This window comes from Rhipicephalus microplus, chromosome 2 (assembly GCF_043290135.1).
Source record: "Rhipicephalus microplus isolate Deutch F79 chromosome 2, USDA_Rmic, whole genome shotgun sequence".
NCBI lineage: Eukaryota > Metazoa > Arthropoda > Arachnida > Ixodida > Ixodidae > Rhipicephalus > Rhipicephalus microplus.
The window spans coordinates 120,427,032-120,439,533 of NC_134701.1; the positions used below are offsets into that span (position 1 = coordinate 120,427,032).

At 47.4% G+C, this 12,502-nt stretch overlaps 1 long non-coding RNA gene across 1 annotated transcript in view; it reads left to right on the forward strand.

Moving 5' to 3' along the window:
- The first annotated feature begins 306 nt into the window (after positions 1–306).
- LOC119170769 (uncharacterized) overlaps positions 307–12,502 on the forward strand; it is a 35,515-nt gene continuing 23,319 nt past the window's right edge. The window contains exon 1 of the long non-coding RNA XR_005109733.2: positions 307–432. This is a non-coding gene — a long non-coding RNA (uncharacterized LOC119170769). The remainder of the gene's footprint in view (positions 433–12,502) is intronic.

A 12,502-nucleotide genomic window follows, 5' to 3' on the forward strand; every position in this document is an offset into this window, starting at 1 on the left:
CATTCTTAATTTTAAAACCGTTATCATCACCTAACCTTCATGCGATTTTGCTTTCGGACGAACTTTTTATGCGATGTCATTAGGGGTATAACTGCTATTTTAAATCCTACTGCTCAATCACTTCCAGCTCGAGAAAGTGGAATAGCAAAAGGTTTTCTCTCCGGGGCTGCAATAATTATCCATTCTTTTTCGTTTTCCAGCTGTCAAGCCATCTCCCCGTTTTTAATGGGCAATATTAGAAGCCTCTTTCTGACGTGAAAAGCAATGATCTAATTTATCACATAGGCCTAGTATTAACGTTATGGCCTAATTGAACATAGAACTTTTGTGGCTTCTCTTGCACATCTTTCTGATGAGACACCACCAAATAATTTAAATAGCGAGCCTAGTAACCTTTGTTACAATTTGATTTTTGTAAGCTAAATATATTGGGTAAGTAACTACGTTCTCACTTGCTTTACGTAGTAGTTGCATATGAGAGGTGTTACAATGCGTGAAACCTTCATTTTCTCCACTACTTTGCGGCATCTTGCTTTGATATATCTTCTAGTGAGATCGGCCCACCCAAATATGGCCTGCAGACAACTCCGAGCGAATGTAGGCCTATAGCGTACTTGCCGAGCCGGTCATACGTGTTATCAGCGCTTCTCGGCTTAATAATTTGCAATCGCAATAAGTATAACTGACTGCACAGTACATTCCTCAATAGGTTCAACGAATAAACTATTGTTTCCTGCATAGGCGTTCGTATGCGGAGTGATGACCGTCGATGCGACGCGCTTTCAGCCAGCACATACAGGCCGCCACCAAAAACAGCCGGGTGCACTCGCCGGCATTTCGCTTACTTACACGTGAGAACATGGGGTTTTCAATACGTAAGTGCTAATAAAGTATTATGATGAGATATTATGAAAACATTCAATTGGATGGTTAACAATCAACCTTGAAGTTGCAAGTGCATATGCGAATCATTGCACTCTGACACGGCCGCATCGCTAGCATATTGTTGCGCGTAGAAGAAAATACACAAAACCAGTTGACACCCTTCCTTTTTCGCAATTTTTGGTTTAACCACAACAGGATGCACAGGAGCGTTCGTTATGATAGCTACTACGCATTTCGCGCGATCAATTTGTATTGTAGCACGTGACCAAATAGTCACAACTTACCATCAAGACATCAAAACAAACCTTCGATAACAGTCGAAATACGGCTGTTCTCCCACTCTTCGAGTGAGAAAAGTATGTAAAAAAAGGTATGCGATACCTTGTATTTCTTGAAGTACGTGCGAATAAGAAGCACCTAGAGCAAATTGCAACTCAGCAAGGACAAGGGGCGCAGCCATGTTGCCAGAAATCGCCACACTGGCTTCCGGGTGACAAGAGATCTTTTCGGGTTTTCCAGAAACGCGTGATGCAATAAGCGCTGGCTACAATTGGGCCTCCTCAACAGCAAATCTGGTTGCTTATCGCTGTTGTTTGTCGCTGTCATGAGAAAATTACGTGCGTGGGGTTAGGGCTTCACAGAGACTTCTCACAGGAGGACTCCTAGTTTTCACCGTTGGTTCAGTTTTGAACTATGGTCCAGCCGTGGCCGCCTAGGTTGTTCCCTAGCTGGAGCTTCACATCAGTGCCTCCTCATCTGTGAGACTTCATCGACGATCACAGAACTCGCTGCACTTGACCTCACCGCCGATGCCCTCCTTCAACTGAAAGTTCCGTTCGCTGCCGTACTCTCTGACTTGCGTGCTGCTCCCCAACTGCTCACGCGGGACTCCGCAAGACCTTCTATTGCCTCGCGCATCGCGTGGAAGCTCGAAGCTGCGCAAGACCTCAAGTGTGGTCTTGTGTTGCAATGAATACTAGTGCACGTCGGGATTTCTGGCATCAAAGCGGCCGACTAGCTCGCCAAGGATGCGCACTCTCCCGAGACCCCTTCGAAAACAGCGCGGCTTCGCACACGCCAATGCGTCATTGCTTGGCAGGGCAACCTCCACGTGCAATTCCTTCAATGACATTTTCAAGAGAGAGAAAAAAAAAGTTTTTTTTATAACTAAAGCATTTACGAGGACGTCGCTACAACGTTTCGACAAATAAACGATAATTCGTCCTCCCTCTTCTACTTCCCAAGGAAGATATATGAGACCAAGCGGGCTCCTTGAACCAAGTCCTGGTGGACCTCTGGAGGCCCATTCCAGAGGGCATCGTAGCAAAGTTCTTTGGTGTGGAAGGACGCAGGATAGCGGGACGAGGAGGAAATAACTGTGGAACACTTCACCATGAGATGAATTACTGTTGGAGAGGTGACACAGCCCAGGAAACAGTCTCCGTTGCAGTCAGGGTAGCTTTTGGGTGTAGAAAGAAAGCTGTAGAACGCATGTGCTTGGAGTTGGCGGAGTGCCGCCTCCTCATCTCGCGAGAACGACGGTGGAGGCGGGTGCATGGTGTGTCTAGCTGTAATGTAATATGCAAATATGTCTCAATGTGTGAGGGGAAGGCCCAGTTGATCTAGGCTCTCGGTCTCGCCATACTGCGCAGCTCGGTGGGTATACTCTCGAGTGACCACGTGAGCGTGATCATTACCCGGTAGGGAGGCGTGAACAGTCCAGATCAATTGAATACGTTGGGGCTGGATGTCTCGGTGCTTGTGGCTTTGATTATGATGTGGTTGGCCGCCCTATAAAAGCCACGTCTCGTCAAAAAGACTCGGCATGCATGGTGTGAATCAGTTGATATGTAAACCTCCCGATGAATGTGAAGAGTGTCTCGAACAGCAAGCGCAACAGCAAGGACTTGAACATCTGCAGGAGTAGAACTCTGCGAAGAGGCAGCCATAAGTAATGTTGCAATGCCATGCAGCACTACCGGGTTATACCCACAGCGGCTTCGTGTAGAATCAGTGTATGCTATATTGGTTTCAAAGATGTCTCACAGCATGCACACGCGGTACCCAGCACGGGCTCACCGGTGTCCCACGTCAAGCTCAGGAATCAAGTCCTGGGGCAGTGAATGCACCTTTAAGGCTTGATTTACTCAAAGTGAGACACTGATGGCGCTCTCCATGGGACACTGCGCACGCTCCACCAGAGGATGGCAGCGCCATCCACGTGCACAGGAATCTGAGGTGGCGGCGTGATCCGACAAGCCCAGATAATAACAAGCTCAGTCTTTTTGAGGGGAGAAGGTCAAGCCGCACTGTCACGCGCAGGCGGTAAATATGTCGGCTGACTGCTACAGGCGATTCTAAACAGCTCCGTCTGAGCCTCGGTCTGGTCATGCGACGGAGGTGAAAGAGCCCCGTTCATGAGATGTAGAACCCTTTCTTGCGTAGAGAGATGTTCTCAACATCCAAACTTTTAGTGCGAAAAGATTGTATGTCACTCAAAAAAGGCTGCAAATGCCATAAAAAACGTGTTCCATTGATTGTTTAACACATGAGATAAAGGAAATCGGCTATAGTTGTTCTATGACTATGGGATTGTCTGGTTTAATTATTAAAGAAGTGTTGGCATGAGGCCATGCCTTTGGTAGTGTACCTTTAAGGGAATGGTATTTGAAGAGATTCCTTATACGAATAAGATTTGAGTCACTGAAATTACGAAGGGCAGAATATCAAATTTGAGCAGCACCTGGTCAGCAGCATCTTGAACTACGCCAACTTCATCAACCGTTATGTTCGTGTCGAGTCCCTCGTTAGATTGCACCTCGTGTGGGTAGTCGGGATACTTTAGGATGGGGCCGATAGTGATAAAACGTCGTTCAAACTCTTTGAGGAGACCGGGTGGATTGGTTCCGTAGATATGTGTTAGGCGATATAGTTGGTGAAAAGTTCACGCTTTGCTAGAGGTTGGATTTATAAGAGCACCAAGTATCGACCATCTTTCGCAGTGCCCCGGGTGCCTGAAAGACGCTCGCAGAAACGCCGCCACTTGTTCCGGACGAGGTGATGCGCGTATTCTTAAGCCTCATGCGAGAGTTGGTCGATACGTTGGCGAAGCTTAGAATTGTGGCACTTCAAACGACACGAGAGCCCTCAAAGCGCCTCGCACTGACGCAGAAGCTTAGGGTTCACGTCCGGGTTTGCGGTTGGGGTAACGATTGAGCGTGTACACACATTTAGGTCAGCAGAAAGAGGCTATAGCCATCTCTGATTTTTTGGGAAGGTTCTGTCGACGCTCTCTGAACTACATGCCACCCATGATACGCACCTGCCACTCGGGACAGAATACATTGTGTAGTGTTACTATAGTGGACACTATACTGCGGTAACTGCCAAGATATTTGTCGAGAAGACCATGCGCTATTACTGGTCCTACGTTTTTCTAAAAGGTGAGGCCGGGACATGCGCTCCATGAGACACTGTTCAATATGCGAGTAGGGTGTCCGATATCTGAATGCAAGGTATATCGCAAGTTGCATATATAGTCATAGAGCCTAATTCTCTTAGTTTCACTTTTGAAGTACCCCCCAATATTGTGACTGCGCACAATATTGTGCGCAGTCTCCGCACGCAAAATGGGTGCACCCAACGCTCGAATTCAACTAGGAGTTGATGAAATTAATGTGTGCGTGAGTGGACACAGCTATAGACGCTGAGTTTGTAAAAGCGGCAGATTTTTAACCTTGGAGATTATTTGAAGGATCTGATGAGAAATATTGATAATTGTAGCGTGGGTGCTGCGTGAAGTGTATTTGGAACCTGAGACTCCAACGAGCGGAGAGTTAGCTGCAAACGAGTTGAAACCAGATGGAGCCTGCTCCTTCGGGATAGTTATATCAGGGGAGTAGCTGGTTATAGCAATGTACTGTGGTAGGGATCCCCTCTTTTGTAGGTATATTTGGTAGTACCGTTGTCATGCCACGATTTGCTGCTGGTTAGGGACGCCATCATTATCGTGAGAGGAAGTGGTCAGGCGTGTGTATGCGTGCGTCCGCCTTGCACTTGTGAGGGGTGGCTGTGGCCACACAACTTTAAAATTGGCAAGGGACGAACTCGAATCAGCCTTTGAGTTTAACTACGTTCTTTTTTATCTTCTCTTATAAAAGGAGCCCTTGAGTGGGAAGTTTGCACTGCGCGCCCACTTGAACTAGAAGAAAAGCACATCTTTGAATTCTTTGTACGCCGTCGTTCTCATCGGCATTGTATCCGTGACGACAGGAGAATAACTAAATGAATAGGGAGTACGTGCGCTCTTATGGTGTTTGTATGATTGCGATGATCTCCTGCAGAAGTGCTAGATACCCCTGTCTCGCACTTTTTATAGCTGCTTGAATTTCAGCGTTTGTACGCTTTCTTGCTGACTGAAACTGCACATGCATCTGTGCGTATTGTGCTTCCGTTGTCACTTCGTAGCTGTGTGAAATCGGGGAAAGGATTGGCGTTCAGAGGTGGAAGGGTACGGGACATGTTATGGGTTGAAGGTTGAGATGTATTGAGCTGTCCGGTACTCTGCCCTCAACTTACCTCCCCCTACTTACCTCCCTCCTTTACTTACTTACTGCCTTGGCATTGCTGGTCCCCGAAACCTGTGGTTGCTGATGCTCTGTGGTGCAGTTCTAGTTGCTGGCTTGCATATCAGTGCCTTTTTGTAAAGTGACGGGGGTGCCTGTGATGCCGGGATAGCAAGACGCTTCACTTGGAATGCTTCGTGAAGTTCACTGGGAGCGGGATCGAGACTTTGATCTCGTCCGTGCTTTGGAGCATAGAGTGAATAGTGCCATCGATCGGGACCACCCAGTATTTGTCAGCGGTGTTGCAGAAGCATCAGTTGTGGACAACTGTGTAGAAGCCTCATCAGTGGAATTCATCAATTGTCGCTGTTCCTCGTCTATGGCTTTTTAACGGAGTATCTGTGGCAGGTTCTTGCTGGCGTCGCGGGAACTGTGGATCAGTACTGGCATGATCACCTCAAAAGGATTCTCACCGTGGAAAGCACGGGTGCGATGGCAATCGATAATTGATGCCGAACTACTCAAAAACGGTGACATCCATAAATGGGCAATGGTCAGCTCGTCCCGATTTGAGGCGCGTTTTGCAGAGCTGGCGTGTGGGCGGGGGAGGGGGGGAGGGGTAGTGGCAAAGCTGTGCTCCAAGGAAGCGGAGAAGTAAGGCACACGAAGGACTTCGAAAATTACCAGTGCAATATTTGTCTCACCCGTCATCAGAGCCTGTGGTATTTGGATTCCAGTCCCCTAAATTTTTTATACCATTCTATGTGAAGTGGTACCTGGTTCTAGTCCTGGAACACTACCTTTGCAAGAATCGCCGAGGCTGCCAACTATGCAGATACAGGGTAGGTTTGCTGACCGAGTGTGAGCTCTAGGACCTTCAGGAGGGCGTGGGCGACGTGTTATGAGGAAGTGCTTATGACGGTCCAGTTTTTTTGTGGTCGGGTTCGTAAAGTCAGGTTTCTGTGGTCATTCAGACTCACTCTATTGGCTGCCCAAAGTGTGGTGGCCAATGTTGGTCTGGGCCATACATCCGTTCTGAAGCCTCTGAGCAGACGCAGGAGAACCTTTCCATCTCTGAATGGAAGAGAAGATAGGCGCTTTGCTGCACTCAGCCTCGGCTTGGCTTGAGAGTTCTCCGATTTGGTTGAAAGAGGTGACGCTGCTTCGAGAGCTGCAGCGTCGTGGGCACATTGCTTGTTGTAGATCAGCTTTCAGCAGCCACGAATTGTACACGTCGTCTTTGCCGTGTTCGGAACGACAGTGAGAGCGGTGGAATTTTCATCCATGCCTTTCCCAAATCGCTGCCCATTTTTATGTACTGCGATAGGAAGAATAGTAGCATTAGTGCCGGGTGATGGCCCGATAGCACCTGCCTTGTCGGTGTCAGTGAGCGTCTCCTCGGCATCACTGAGCATCATTGGCGTCGTTTGATCACAGTTGCTAGCAGAGACTGTGAAAAATAGTGGTAATTAATTCAGATGCTGCCTGCCCAAAAGGTAGCGGCGGCTGTCTCCAAGAGTGCGAGATTAAACGGTGCCCACTGCAAACGGCATGCATCAGCACCACCGCGCCTAGGCGGTACCCATACAAACTCCGTTTGTCTAAACAGCGCGTTCGCTACCTAGGGATTCTGAAGGCGTGTTATTCAGCTAGAAATTTGCTCACATTATCCACAGAGGCCTTCGGGAGTTTTGGTAGCTAGGTTTGTCAAACTGTGCTGTCGAATCGGATGCCACACTGGACTGTCATCGGAAAAAGAAGGTTCCAACAGGAGCCCGTGCGAAACACGTATACACTGTGGTATCGTGGTAGCGGATTTTTTAGAAAATAGCCCACCCCACCTCCTCCACCTGAGCATTGGCTGGTATCGCATGGCGCAGCGGTTACATCATAAGTCAGTACGGGGAGACCCAAACGGTTGCCTTTGCCCGCCACTCGAAATACTCCCTCCCATTATCTTCGAGTATGAGGAGTATTCATATGCGCGCAGATCCCTCTTCAGCGCCTACCGCAAACTGGAACTCATGATCACAAATGTTATTGCAATTCTCTTTCCCCGTGCGCACGCATGCCTGGTCAAGCGCGCGCGCACGCTGCCCTTACCATCATCTTCAAGACATTTGTGCTCTTTGAGCGCTTGTGACCATGAAAAACTTAAGCGCCTCCTCCTCTTCGAGGTCTGTAACACTCCTACTAGTTAACGCTCAGTACCTCAATTGTCGGTACAAGCACCCTGGTTGGTACATCAAGCGCTCTCTGCAATGCGCCATTCCGGCAATGTTTTCTTTGTTTTGGTGACGATACTGTTCCAGCCTACTTGGGAGTTGTCCTGGTTGGCTGCGTGTGGTGCACGGTGGCTTGTGCATTCGTTGCGAGAGGCAGATCGAATGACTGTCACCTTTGTTTTCTCTCTTGTCTATTATCATCCTTCATAGATCTCTTATTCCCCATACCCCATTCCTGTGCCGAACTGTTAAGGTGTTCTCATTGGTGTGCATATTAGAAAGAACTTTGTTGAATATTTGAATTACAAGTGACTGTGCAAAGTAAATACATCACCAGACAGGGAAAATTTGGAGCCATCATCCCAAGCAGGCCCTCCTATATTTTATAGCAGAAGACACGGAGTTGCTCCCAACGCGGCCCGCATGGCCCCGGCACCGGGCAAAGTTCAGTGTAAAGACTGTGTGCACCGCCGGGGCAGAAAGAAACTCTCCTTTCCTGCAATTGCCACCTGATAAAATCTCGAAATAGGGCCGTGATATTTCGACGAAGCTGACCTTGAGGATGAGGCGGTCGAACCTTGGCTCGGGCGAGAGGACGACGCACGCCTACTCCATCTGTACAGAACCCACATCGGCAACGCTCCGGTCTCTGGTATCAGGTCACTACCCCGGCTAGGCCTCGAGGGCTCCAGCAAATGTCAAGTGCTACTCTGGACCCCAACTGCCACAGACAAAAGTATATTCAGACTTAATTTTTTTAACGAATAGCAAAAATAGGATTTTGATTTGGACTCTAAATAAATATGTCGAATTCGAAGCAGCCACTAGAGTTGTAACATAGTTGTCATAACCTTATTTGAGTGATTTTTATTTTTTTGTTTGACTGAAACTAAATAGTTAAAGCGAAACGTGTCCGTGTGCATTCCTCTGGTCTCCATCACTTTACTGGCAGCAATCATCATCACTTTGCTGGCAACATTTTGGCAACAACACAAGCATCACTTTAGCAGCAGTATTTTGGCAAGCCTGCCACGATCCTATCTAAACAGTCACTTTGTCTTTAGGTGAATGGTGGTACGCTTCCTCTCGTATTGAGGTCAGAGTCATGGAGTTTGAAATTTTGATTATGATGTCCGGTAGTTTGAGAGTAAGCAAATAAGTGACGCTTAAGCTATGTGAGCAGGAATCACAGTGGCCTAAAGACGAGAGAGCATCAGAGCTTGAAGATGCCCGAAAAGCAGAGGAGAGAGCCGTATGAATGGCGGCATTAGAAAAAGAGAAATAAGTGTCGGAAACAGATAAGGCAGTGCATGAATAAGACAAGTCCGCACAGAAAAAAGAATTGCTTGAACTGCATTTGCGCGCAGCAGATGCAGACGTCCGAGCAGGGAGCAAAGAGAGACCCTCATCGACATCTCAAGAAGAGGTGCGGAGAGCGGCAAAGATATGTCCTAGGAAGTTGATGGCCACGTTCATTAATAAACACAATCTCGATGCGCGTTCGCATCGCTTCGAAAATTAGCATCGGGGCAAGGATGGGCATGAAGTGAATGAGCAACAGCCTTCAGTCTTTCTTTGGTTGGCAAAGCACTGACAGTGTTCGAATGAATACACGTGACGGAGAGTCGACAGACTATATTAAGATGAAGGTCACCGTGCTGCAGAGACTTCGGTTGACCCCTGAAGGATTCCGAGAAAGGTTTTGGGGAGCCCAGCGATTCACAGACGAGAAAACAGTTTGAATTCCGCTTGTCAGGCTACCTTGACAGGTGGATCGAGATGTAAGGTACAGAAAAAGGAGACGAACAAATCAGAGCCCTAATGGGGAAGGAGCACTTCTTGTCTTGTTGCCACACGTGGCTGCAATATTTCTCAAAGAAAGGAATCTGGAGACAGTAGAGAAATCGACAATCTTCACTGACAAGTTTATGGAAGCGCAGGGCTTGAGAAACCTGAGAAAAGAGAAAGAAGAGGCACCAGATTCACAAGGCACAGATACAGCGAAGCATAGATTACAGGAGAGTGGACCCAGACCCACAGCTAGGTGTTTCATTTGCAACATAACTGGGCATCACGTGGAAGACTGTCGATATGGAGGAGCAAAGAGAAGGGCCCAGCTCGTATGTCAGAATTGCAACAAAATGGGTAACAGTGCCGAAGGAAGCAGGCTCCAGACCCAATTAAAGGCTGCATGCATCATGAGTGCTACGAGAAAATGGAGGGCAAGGTTATGAATGCTGACAAGATCGAAAGCGACATTGCGAGGGTAAACGGTATGACGAAGCCAGTGATCAGTTGCGAACTAAGCATGCCGGTGGTGGACGGATATATTCGCGGCGAGCGCATCTTGGTATTGAGAGACAGTGGAGCTAATACTGCCCTTAAAAAGAAGTCTCATAAAAGACGATAAGCTTACATGTGAGCAAATCCCCGTGACTTCGGTTGATGGCACATTGAGGTGGCTGCCAAAAGCTGTTACAACTGTGTCCACGCCATACTATTCAGGAGAAGAGGCGGCGAAGTGCAGTGGCGAGCCATTGTACGAACTAATTCTTGCAAATATCAAAGGCGTAATACGGATAGATAACAAGAATCAGGAATGGAGTGCGATGTATGAAACAGAACTAAATACGCGGAGCTGCGGGCTGCTAGAAGAAACGCATGAACAACCCATTTAAGAAAACCTAGATGGAAAATGGAAGTAGACGACGGAGGTTAAACAGCCGGAAATAAGCAAGCAACTCATTTTATAGGCAGTACAACCTAGAGCGGCCATTGAAAACAGAAAAAAAATGCCGAAGCTCAAGGTAGTGGTAGTGGACCCACTCAAAGTTACACCTGTGGAGGTGGAACAACAGCTGAAAAAGATTATATCACTGGCCGACTGTTTCAGAAAGGTGGGGGAAGTTCAGAAGAGTAAGAATTGATAGCTTGATTGATATGTGGGGTTTAACGTCCCAAAACCACCATATGAATATGAGAGACGCCGTAGTGGAGGGCCCCGAAAAATTCGACCACCTGGGGTCTTTAACGTGCACCAAAATCTGAGTACACGGGCCTACAACATATCCGCCTCCATCGAAAATGCAGCCGCTGCACTCGGGATTCGAACCCACGACGTGCAGGTCAGCAGCCGAGTACCTTAGCCACTACACCACCGCGGCGGGGCAAAAGAGAAAGAAGGATCGAACAATGTTTGAGTATCTCCTCCGAGATAAGTCGTTTTACGTACCACCGGGAGTGAGATTCTGCAACTTGTAGTGCCTGAGAGTTTGAAAGCTGCTGTTTTGAGCCTCGGGCATGACGCAATCATGGATGGACACCAAGGAGCAAAAAGCACAGACACCAGAATAACAGAAATTTTTCTGGCACGTGATGCAGAGTGATGTGAAACGTTATGTCAGATCGTGCTATATGTGTCGAACGATACCATAAGGACGGGTCGGAAAAGCGCCTCTCGGAAGCACGCCAACCATGGAACTTCTATTTCAGAGAGTAGTGATCGATGTAGTTGTACCTATCTACCCTTCATCAAGGAAAGGCACACGCTATGTACTGACGTTGGTGGATATGCAGCAAGGTACTTAAATGCCGTGGTGCTGAAGACTAATAACACAGTGCAGAACGCAGAGGCACTGCTAGAAATGTTCGCTCGGTATGGAGTTCTCAGTGAAGTACTCAGTGACAAAGGGTCAAACTTTATGTTAGACCTGATGAGGGAGGTTCACCGGCTCATGTTTATTCAGCAACTGCTAATGACACCGTACCACCCCGTGTGTAAAGATCTTGTGGAAAGATTTAATGGAACATTTAAGCAGATGATTAAGAAGATGTGTCAACAAGATGTGTTTGGGGCAGGTATCTGCCTGCACTGTTGTTTGCCTAAAAGGGAGTCTCCCAACCAAGCCTCAGATTTCTCCCGTTCGAAAGGTTATATGGCAGAACCCTGAGAACAGCCATTAACCAACTTATACGAAATTGAGACCAACTAAGAGCTTGAAGCTGAACTAAGAACAACATACGCCTATGTGCTACAACTTCGAGAGAGATTGGAGGAAATGAGCAAGATAGCATATGGGAATCTTGAAAATGCCCGAGAGAAGTATAAAAAGTTCTACGACCGCAAGGGGCGGCGTACCGAAAGCTTTCTCAAAGAGAAAGAACACTTGTATTGCTCCCAAGTGGAAGAATAAACTCACCATGGAATAGACAGAATCATTTCTGGTGACACGCGAGAAAAATACTTAGACTACGAGCTAGACTTAAGGGGAAACAAAAAGCTTCTTTTACATAAACTTGCTGCAAAAAATGAAGAAGGCCCTCTCATAACCAAAAAAAATTCTTTTATGGTAATCATCGAAGAGGAAGAGGTAAAAGAAATGCGCACGTGCAACCTCATAAAAAGCATGGGATCGGAGAAAATAATCATTAGCCCCAAACTCACCACCGACAGAAAGTCGCAAGTGAAAGCTCTCCTACAAAAATGTGAAGAAATAATTTTCGGTGTACCCGGCAAGACAACGCTTCTGAAGTGCTAGCTACAACTGATCATGGAACAACCGGTACGTGTCTGGCAGTATCCACTTCCTTTATCGGCTCAAGAATCACTCGTAAACGAAGAAAGGAAATGCTAGAAATGAGAATCGTAGAGCGTACAGATTCCACCTACAACGCGCCTTTGTTGAAGGCCAGAAAGACTGATGGCTTGTACCGGATATGTGCGGACTTCAGGCGCCTAAACGGCTTTTTGATAGTAGACGCTGAGCCAATTCCGAGAACGATTGTTGTTTGCGCGCGAGTTGCTCACAGGAAGTTCTTTTCAAAGCT